The 9,585-nt window shown below is 30.9% G+C and overlaps 1 long non-coding RNA gene across 1 annotated transcript; it reads right to left on the reverse strand.

The window, feature by feature from the left end:
* Window positions 1-1,387: 1,387 nt before the first annotated feature.
* Window positions 1,388-3,058, reverse strand: LOC133036492 (uncharacterized). The gene is made up of 2 exons (XR_009687120.1): window positions 2,825-3,058; window positions 1,388-1,807 (listed from the first exon to the last, which is right to left on the reverse strand). It is a non-coding gene; the product is annotated as an uncharacterized LOC133036492 (long non-coding RNA).
* Window positions 3,059-9,585: the final 6,527 nt, after the last annotated feature.

Genomic DNA, 9,585 nt, shown 5'->3' on the forward strand with positions numbered 1-9,585 from the left:
ATTATAGAATCCTGACATTCCTAGCGGATCGAATGTTGGTTCCCTTTAAGTATTAATCCTGGAATTGAAAAGTTTTGCATAAATTTACATTTGATCTAAATTATACTTTCACTAGTGAATTAACAGTACTAAAGGATAAAGAAGTAACTACAAGGATAAAACAATAATTTGATCAAAACTCTTTACAAACTCACACAAGAAGGGTTAATCACTAGAATTGATTATATCAATAGATACTACAGTAAAACTTTATAAATATAATTCTATAAATACTAAGAGTTCAATTCTATATTTTTAGTAGAGTAATCATGAAATTAATAAACAAGATTACTTAATTGATGAAATTCAATAAATAAATCTACATTATTGGAGCTTAGAATTATAGGTCCATGGTCTCTAGATCGCCACCTTAAATAAACTGTCAAGGGGTAGGATAAATGTAATATATGGAAGTTCAAAAAAACCTATTTTTAATTGAAAAAAATAGTAATTATTTATTTTTTTTAAAATTAATTAAATAGGAAAAAGACAAAAGTTGTTGAGAAAAAGGGTTGTCAAGACTAAAGGCTCATTCCTTGTCTTAAACAAGACATAGGAGGCACCACATGCATTGTGTCCAGATAGTATATTTGCACCATATAGTGTGAGGTATCATTATTGGCTTTATCTTTTTTTGGTTAATTAATTAATTCAATTTATAAATATTCGAATGTATAATGTAGTTGAGATATTCTCTCAATTTATTAAGAGATTTCCTCAATCGGTTATTAGATGTAAATATCTATAACTGAATTCGGTTATATTATTTATTAAAATAATTGAATATAATTTAATAAATAGATTTGAATTTAAGTGATTAATTAAATAAAATATTTATTGAGTTTATTTAAATATACCGTATAACATAAGCTCTAAACATAAGTTTTAGAATAAAAATTTCACGTAGCTTTTTTCAAAGCCTAAAAAGGGTTTTTAATAGAAAATCTTTTTCTCTCTATCACATAAGAAATTGTTCTTGATCATGTGTTGAGATTTATACAAGAACATCATATACAATTTATCCTAGTAGCTCACACTACTTCTTGTTTGGTGGATCCATTTGGAAGACTACAGTGTGAGATTTATTGGATCTAACTTACGAGAAGTTTTGAGGATAGCATGATAGCCATCAAGAGGTATTTTTTTTTCTTTCATACAATTAATATTTTATATTTAATGTATATACATCTTGAGATCCTTGAGTTGAGACTATGGTACAATGTTAATTAGATAATTTTTTTTTTGTTGCGCACCTAATTTTGTGCAACGCATTAAAATAAGTAATTATATGCTACTATGCTTCCTAACATGTATTATTAATCACATACAATACTAAACAAGTAAAGACTTACTGAACCGTGAGCCAAACTTTTCTGTGATGATGATTGTACATGTCTTGGCGATCTTTGGTAGACAAACCTGACAGTTCTGATACCAAAATTGTACCGCCCTGATACTTAGGCACGCTACATTAATTTTTTCAGTTACAGTGCGATCTTTGCTAATCAAAGAAATTTCCTTGAAAATTGTGTCTAATTAAACTTTTAGATTTAATTATTAAACTTTTATATATATAATTACAAAAGTCGGGTTCCCGTAATTAAACTTTTACAAAATATTCAAAATACATTTAGTCAGGTTGCACAACGACTACAAAAAAAAAACCGAGATGTCCTCAAACCGAACACTCTAGGTCGCGCCGCCATGACATGTACAACATCATCTAAGCTCGAGGCTCACTCCTGTTCAACCTTCGCCTTTCCTTTACCTACACACGAAAGTAGAACTGTGAGTCGACAAACTCAGTAAGAAAAGCGTATAACAAATAATATAATACTAACTTGTATCTAGGCACCCATAAACCTTTTTACAAGGCTTAACAAATGAGCAAGAATGTTCTTAAATAAGATACGACCATGTACCACTGTACCACATACAATCAGTACCGCCACTGTACTAGTGTTGGTATGGTATGAACCATACCCCGAGTACCGCTAAGTGTTGTACCACATGCACTCTGTACCTACCCGTACTAGTGTTGGTAACACCGTAATGTATCCTTTAGACATCATACACTATACCAATGCACTCTGTACCGCTACCGTACTAGTGTTGGTAGTGTACGAATCACATCAAGCATGCATATATATCACACATACATACACTCACATATATACAATATGTTCTATGCTATTCTTAATCACATAACATAATTGGGTAAATAACATGCCTAAAACCCTAATCTGGGAAACCCGAACCTCCAACTAAAGGTTCTTCCATAGAGAACTGAACTATAATACCCTAAGAAATAGGGAATCACCCAACCAAGGCTCTAAAATGCACACGAATCGACGAAAATAATTGTTCGAGAAACCAGTCCTAGAACCGGTTAACCAGTTTTACGGGACCTAGCAAACCAGTTAATCGGTTTGCACCAGGTTGCCCCAAACAATTCAAAACCTATCCAAAACATGTCCAAATCTCACCAAACTATCCAGAACACCTATAATAACATCAACCAACATATTCCAAGCAACATAACCAAGAAATTCCCACAAAATCAAAAAGTCCCATGGATGAACCAAGCTTGAGTTTTCAAACTCAAGCTTGTGCATCCATGTCACCAAACCTCAAACCAGCAACAAAACATCAAAACTAACTCAAATAAAAATTAGAAATCGAACCACACTACAATCAAATCCTAACAGCCACTAAACTTCAAAATTTCATACCAAAACCAACCAAAACTTAAGGAGTTCATAAGTTAAGAGTTTCTATGGCTTACCTTCACTAATTACTCCTTGAATTCATCTAGCACTCCTTAATTAACACCAGAGAAAAATCCCAGGTCTAGGCTGGTCTTGCGGTGGTCGAGCAAGGAAGAAAGAGAAAGGGAAGTTCTTGACTTTTCTTAATTTTTTTGTTTTTTCTTTGATTTTACTAAGATAAATCAAACCTAATTAATTAATTCCCATGATGAAATAAACAAAGTGGGAAGCTGCCACTCTCCCATGTAGCCACCTAAATCTCCATTTAAAATTACCAAAATACCCTTTTAGCCTAAAACTTAAGCAATTTAAAGTCTAGGGGTAAAATGGTCAAAAACCATAACCCCGCTCAAAACTAGTATTCTATTTATCTGACTAAGAAAAAGGTTTTAATCTTACCCATGTGATTAAAATGGCCATCTTCGCGTTTTTTGTCGTCCCCGAGCAAAAATTATATAAATTGCATATTTCATATATAATACAAATAATACATCTAGAGTTTAATAAAATCTCTAGAATTGAGAAATTATAACTCTAATGCCCATTTCTAAAAATAGAATCCACAATTAAATACGTTAATAAATATTTATAGAATTATCAATAATTAACGCTAATTGTCTTTACTAATTCATATCCTAAAATGCGGTCATTACATGTTCGTTTCTACAAACGACACTTTCCTTGAAGATGACTATATTAAGAATTTCAAGCTTCAAAGTAAAGTAGTGTTAGAGAAAATGCTTTCAGATATAACTCCAACTAATGTTCCATCCTCTTCTACTCAAACTGAGGATAATCCCACTCCCTCAGTTGAACCAATGCAAGAATTGATACGTCCGAGAAGTCTACCACTAATGTTCTTGTTCAGAAGATCACGACTCCTCATCTTAGTGGGATGGTTTCTAGAAAACTAGCTCATTATGGCCTGGATGGTGAAATCAATATGGTTGTTGGTGATAGTATTGATGACAATCCATTAACCTATAAATAGGCAATGGCAAGTTCGGAATGGAAATAATGGTCAGCTGGCATGGATTCAGAAATGGATTCCATTAAAAAGAACAAAGTCTGGGAATATGTAGATGCACCTAATGATTATCATCTAATTGGATGTAAATGGGTCTACAAGAATAAAAGAGGTGCTGGTGGAAAAGTCGAAAAATTTTAAAGCTAGACTCATTGCAAATGGTTATACCCAAATAGAAGGTGTGGACTATGAAGATACTTTTAGTCCAGTCGCCATGCTCAAATCCATCAGAATACTTCTCTCTATAGCTGCTGCTTTTAATTATGAAATTTGGCAAATAGATGTCAAGACAGCTTTCTTTAACGAAATTCTTGAAGAAACCATCTATATGGAGCAACCAGAAGGTTATAAGCTTCCAAGGCAGGAAGAGAAAGTTTGCAAACTTAATAGGTCCATTTATGGACTTAAGCAAGCTTCTCGCTCTTGGAACAAAAAGTTTGATAAAATAATCAAAACCTACGATTTTCACCAAAATGAAGATGAACCTTGTGTTTACCAACTCAAGGATAATCAAGTGGTAGTATTCCTGGTCCTTTATGATGATGATATTTTGATTATTGGTAACAATATCAAGAAAATGACTGACATTAAGGAATGGCTTAACACTCAATTTGAAATGAAAGATTTGGGTGAAGTTGGTTATGTTCTGGGTATTCAAATCATCAGAAATTGGAAGAACAGATCACTTGCTTTCTCGCAAGCAACTGAAAACGTGCTGGAACAATTCTCAATGACTAACACTAAAGGTGCAGTGATGCCTTCTAGACATGGTATCCGTCTATCTAAGGAATAATGTCCCACTGATCCCTAAGAGATAGAGGACATGAGAAAGGTTCCTTATGCTTCAGCAGTTGGAAGTCTAATGTATGCAATGTTATGTACTAGGCCAAACATTTTCTATGCAGTAGGAATTGTGAGCAGGTATCAGACAAACCCATGTGAGGAACATTAGACTGCAGTTAAGCATATTCTAAAATATTTGTAAAGTAATCAAGATTGTGAGATTAAATGTCTTCCTATGATTTATCAGTCAACAAGGTTTAACTGATAGGATAATCTACAATGTAGTTTACTTGCACCTTGAATAAGTGCTATGTCCTTTCCAGGGCATTGGTTAAAGTAAGATTGGGTTGGATGTATGAGTATGCATCGGAAGGGACCGATATTGAACTTCGATAAGATATAATAAACTTACCGTAGTATCTATTGAATTCAATATCACCTAGTTGATCTTAGGTCAAATGATCTCAATCTTGAGATGGTTAGCTTATAGTTCAATTGTATTATTTATGTTCTTCAATCTATTCGTTAAAGTCGACCAATGGATCTTCTCGTGACATATAGATTAAGGACATGGTAATTTAATTGAGTGGGAGCGCTACTCATAGATACAGAATCTATAGCTTCTATTTGGACATACAAGTGAAACGATGGTTTCCTTTGAGCTTGGCTTAATAGAGATATATGGTTGAGTACTCATTTTAGTAATTATATTAGTTTACTGAAACATTCTTTATAGGTAGCTAAGTGTTTCAAGGATAAAATACATTGAAGGATGTAACTGTAAATTTGTCCCTACTCAATGTAGATCATCTATAGAGGACATTGATTATTAGGATTATAATAATAGATAATTCATAGTGTATCTATATCGTGGAACATATAGAGCGCTCTATATATTTGAGAGTGCAATTCTAAATCTATAGTGATGCAAGGAGGAATTAATAAGTTAAAGAATGTACTTGGTAAATTTTAAATCAACTTATTAGAAGCTCGGTTATATAGGCCCATGGTCCCCATATACTAGTTGAGAAAATACTCCTTGTAAGATTCAGTTAATTGATTTTAATAATCAATTATAATTCTAAGATTAGACTATGTCTAATTTATGAATTTTCACTAAGTTATGGCTTAATTGAGAAGAAAAGAGATTTTAGGGTTCATTTGTTAATTAAGAGACTTTGTGGAGTCTAATTATTAAATAATATAAATGATAATTTTATTTGATAATTAATTATAATTATTAAATAAATAGTTTTGGCATTTATAGGATTAAAATTAGAAAATATGGCATTTGTGAAATAATAGATAAATGGTTGAAAAAATTACAAAAATATAATTAATAGGGCCCACATACATGGTCGGCCACCAAGTCCCTATTTTTGCTATTATTTTATCATTTTTTATTCCATATAATTCAATCTTAACCCTAAGAGAATTAGTATAAAAAGAATAGGATGGTCTCATAATAAAAAAAACTAATGACTCATAACCTAGTTTACAACTTATCGAACAACTAGAGAGTTCTTGAGACTTCTTCCTCTTCTTTCTTCTAATTTTTGAAAATTCTTAGAGTGTTCATAAATTTTTGAGCATTAGTGATTGAGTGCATGCCCACCCATAACAAATCTAGTACTCAATCATAGTATGTAAGACTGTAAAGATTCCAAACACCTGTAGGAGATCAGGCTCAGATCTTGGTAATACTCTGCGACAGAAAGGAACAAGGGTTAGAGATGTGAGTGGGAAGAGTCATTATATTCCGCTGCAATCAATGTAAGGTTACTCAAACTTTATATGTGTTTAAATTCTATTGTTTTGGAAATTCATATTTAGGATGTTAATAAACATACTTGTTAGTAAATCTATGTCTTAGTAAAATATAATCCAACATTAAAATATAAGTACTAATAAGCATTATTGAAAATACAAAGTACTAAACATATATTTAGATAAAAGAGAGGGTGCCAAATAAGTAAAATTCCTAATTAAATCAAATAGTTCAACTTTTAAATATATACTATTAACAAAGGAGAAAATCAACTATCGAGATTTTAAAAGAAAAATTTAGGTTACGTTTGGTAACACTTATTTTTTTTATATCATAGTTCTTAGTACGTTGTTATGTGCTTAATTTTATTTTTCCATAGAGGCTGAACCTAAATCTGTGTTCAAGAGATTAATGTCCATATAGTGATAAGGGATTAATGGATTTTCGAGAAGAGAGGAGCCGTGGTGGTCCCTGCTAGATCACCCGGATCCCACTAGTGAATAGAAAGTTGGATCTATATTGGATCTCACCTGAATCACCCCATCTATCCTCTTGAGAAGAAGTTTGGTTTCAAATCTCAGTGCGAACAAGAGAAGTATGCCACACTAATGTGCCTTAGATGATCCACATCTCAGGGTTAGGCGCTGATGAGCACAATGAACTAATTTTAATTTTTTAACCACAAAAATAAATGTAAATTTTTTGTTTTTGAAAAATAAAAATGTGTTCTATTACCACTTTTATGTTTTAAGTTTTAAAACAAAATATAAAATGTTTAGTAAATTTCATTAATTTTCATTTTTTTATTTATTTAATTCAGGTCCCTATTTGGGTTTGGGTTCGGTCGAGGGCTAAGGTTGGAGACGAGGTCAGAATTAGAGTCTTAAGTCAGAGCAAGATCCGAGTTCGGATTTGGGCTCCAAGGTCCAGATTAGGATTGGGATCTAAAATATTGATTAAAAAGAAGAAAAAAAAAATGTTTAAGAAAATTTTAAAAGTTATTTTTTTAAAAAAAAAATAATTTTCAATTAAAAAGTAGAAACAATTTTATAAAATATATTTTTGGGAAATATTTTTTACTTTTCTAATTAAAAAAAAACCATTAAAAATGTGTTATCAATATAGCATTCTTAATTATTTAATGATTTGTCAATTAATATTCCACCAATAAAGGAAACATAGAAGAGAGAAAAAGATACCCATCCACCACCACATGATATATATTCAACATTCTTCATCAAACACATTGAGATTATAGACTGAAAAATCAATGCCTGCTATCGTGCGTCACATTGTTGTCATCCATCAAAACCTATAGAGGAAGCAACAATTAGAATTCATCATCCATAAACCCAATGAGTATTAAAAAATATAATAAGTTGTTTCAAAGAATGTTAGAGATATTTATTAGCGACATATAAATTAATTAGGGAGGTTATAACTATTTATTAGGTATATGCATATTATTAAGTATATATATATATATTTATTATTATTATTAATGAGTTTTCGATAAACATAAATTAAAATAAATATCTAGTACATCAAATATTACAACAAACTACAATAAAAAAAATTAGAAAAAAAAGAGTATTTTTTGAACTTTTTTAAAACCTTATGGCCTTATATCTAGATTAGATTTTCATTAATGATCAATAATGAAAAAGAAATTTATTAGAGTTAATCTCACATTGTTCATGTAAAAATAAATTGTCATATATAAGATAAATGGGTTACTCTTTCCATTATCAATTGGTTTTAAGATAGAACTTCATTCATCTTATCCCAAATTCTAACATGGTATCAGAGCCACTTGTGATCCGTTGTGAGTCCAAATGCCACCGGTCCAAAAAGTCTTTTGTGATCCGGTGTTGCCGCTCCGAAAAGATACTTATATTGTCTCCCTTTTAACTTCTATTTTGGATCTTTCGGCCAATATGTACCAGTTTCTAGTGTTGGGTCTTTAACCTATTTCAAAATCCACAAATTTCTCGACGTGTACACCCATAAATTTTCCGATATTTGACCTTGTGGGATTCTTTCAAATATCACGTTCCTTGAAGGTCGTTTGTTATACCCACACTTTTCAAGCCCAAACGTGAGGAGAGTGTATTAGAGTTAGTCCCACATTGCTCATATGTGGAAATAAATTGTCATATATAAGACTAATGAGCTACTCCTCCCATTACTAATTGGCTTTGAGATGAAACCTCATTTTATCTATAATTCTAACAACATTTGAGTTTTATGATTAATTTAACTAGTTAATTTTTTATTAGAAAAATATATATCTAAGTCCAACTCAACTTATTTTATCTCTTTCAATGAATGAAATAACCTAGTCATGTAATAGATTATTTAATGTAAAAATAAGAGATATTTTTTAATTAGATTGCAAAATTTAGTATAAAAACCTAAATTTTATAATAATAATTTATTCATGATAATACCCATTAAAGATACATTCAGTTTTCATTAGACTACATTCAATATTTGTAAGTCTATCCAGATCCGATCCAATTATATATTGGATGTTAGATTTTACCATCCGATCCGATCCAATTAATTTCAGTCATCCAATATATCGATCCAACATCCATTTGATGTTGGATTGGATCGGTTCTATCCGTTGATTGTATTTCATATATATTTTTTTTTGGTTTAATTCAAGTTTATTCAATATTTTAGAACTAGTATTTTTTGGATCGGATCAAATCCATCTAATATTCTAAGTCGAGTATGTATTAAATTAGATTGGATCCATCCAACCCAAGAAAAAAAGAGTAAAATTTTAATGTTAATTTTTATATATATATTTTACGTATAATAATATAAAATTTTAATTACTCATCCAAACTATGAAAATGCTAATTAGTTTGATTAGATGTTGGATGTATTGAATTTTTGGACAACCCATCCAACATCTGATCCGATCCAATTGGATATTAAAAAATAACATCCAATTTGATCTGATCACAATTGAATATCTAATGTTTCGCGGTTGATTGTAATTGAATAAGTCAGTTATCATTGGATTGGATCTATTTATGTGCACCCCTATATATATATATGTATTTTTTTTCTAAAGAATGGAATCCATTAATTTTATATATTTATATTATTACAATATTATGTTTGACACTTACATAGACAGCTGCAAAACTGCTCAGCCAACAGGTTCTATCAATACGGGCACACAT

Source organism: Cannabis sativa, chromosome 4 (assembly GCF_029168945.1).
Source record: "Cannabis sativa cultivar Pink pepper isolate KNU-18-1 chromosome 4, ASM2916894v1, whole genome shotgun sequence".
NCBI lineage: Eukaryota > Viridiplantae > Streptophyta > Magnoliopsida > Rosales > Cannabaceae > Cannabis > Cannabis sativa.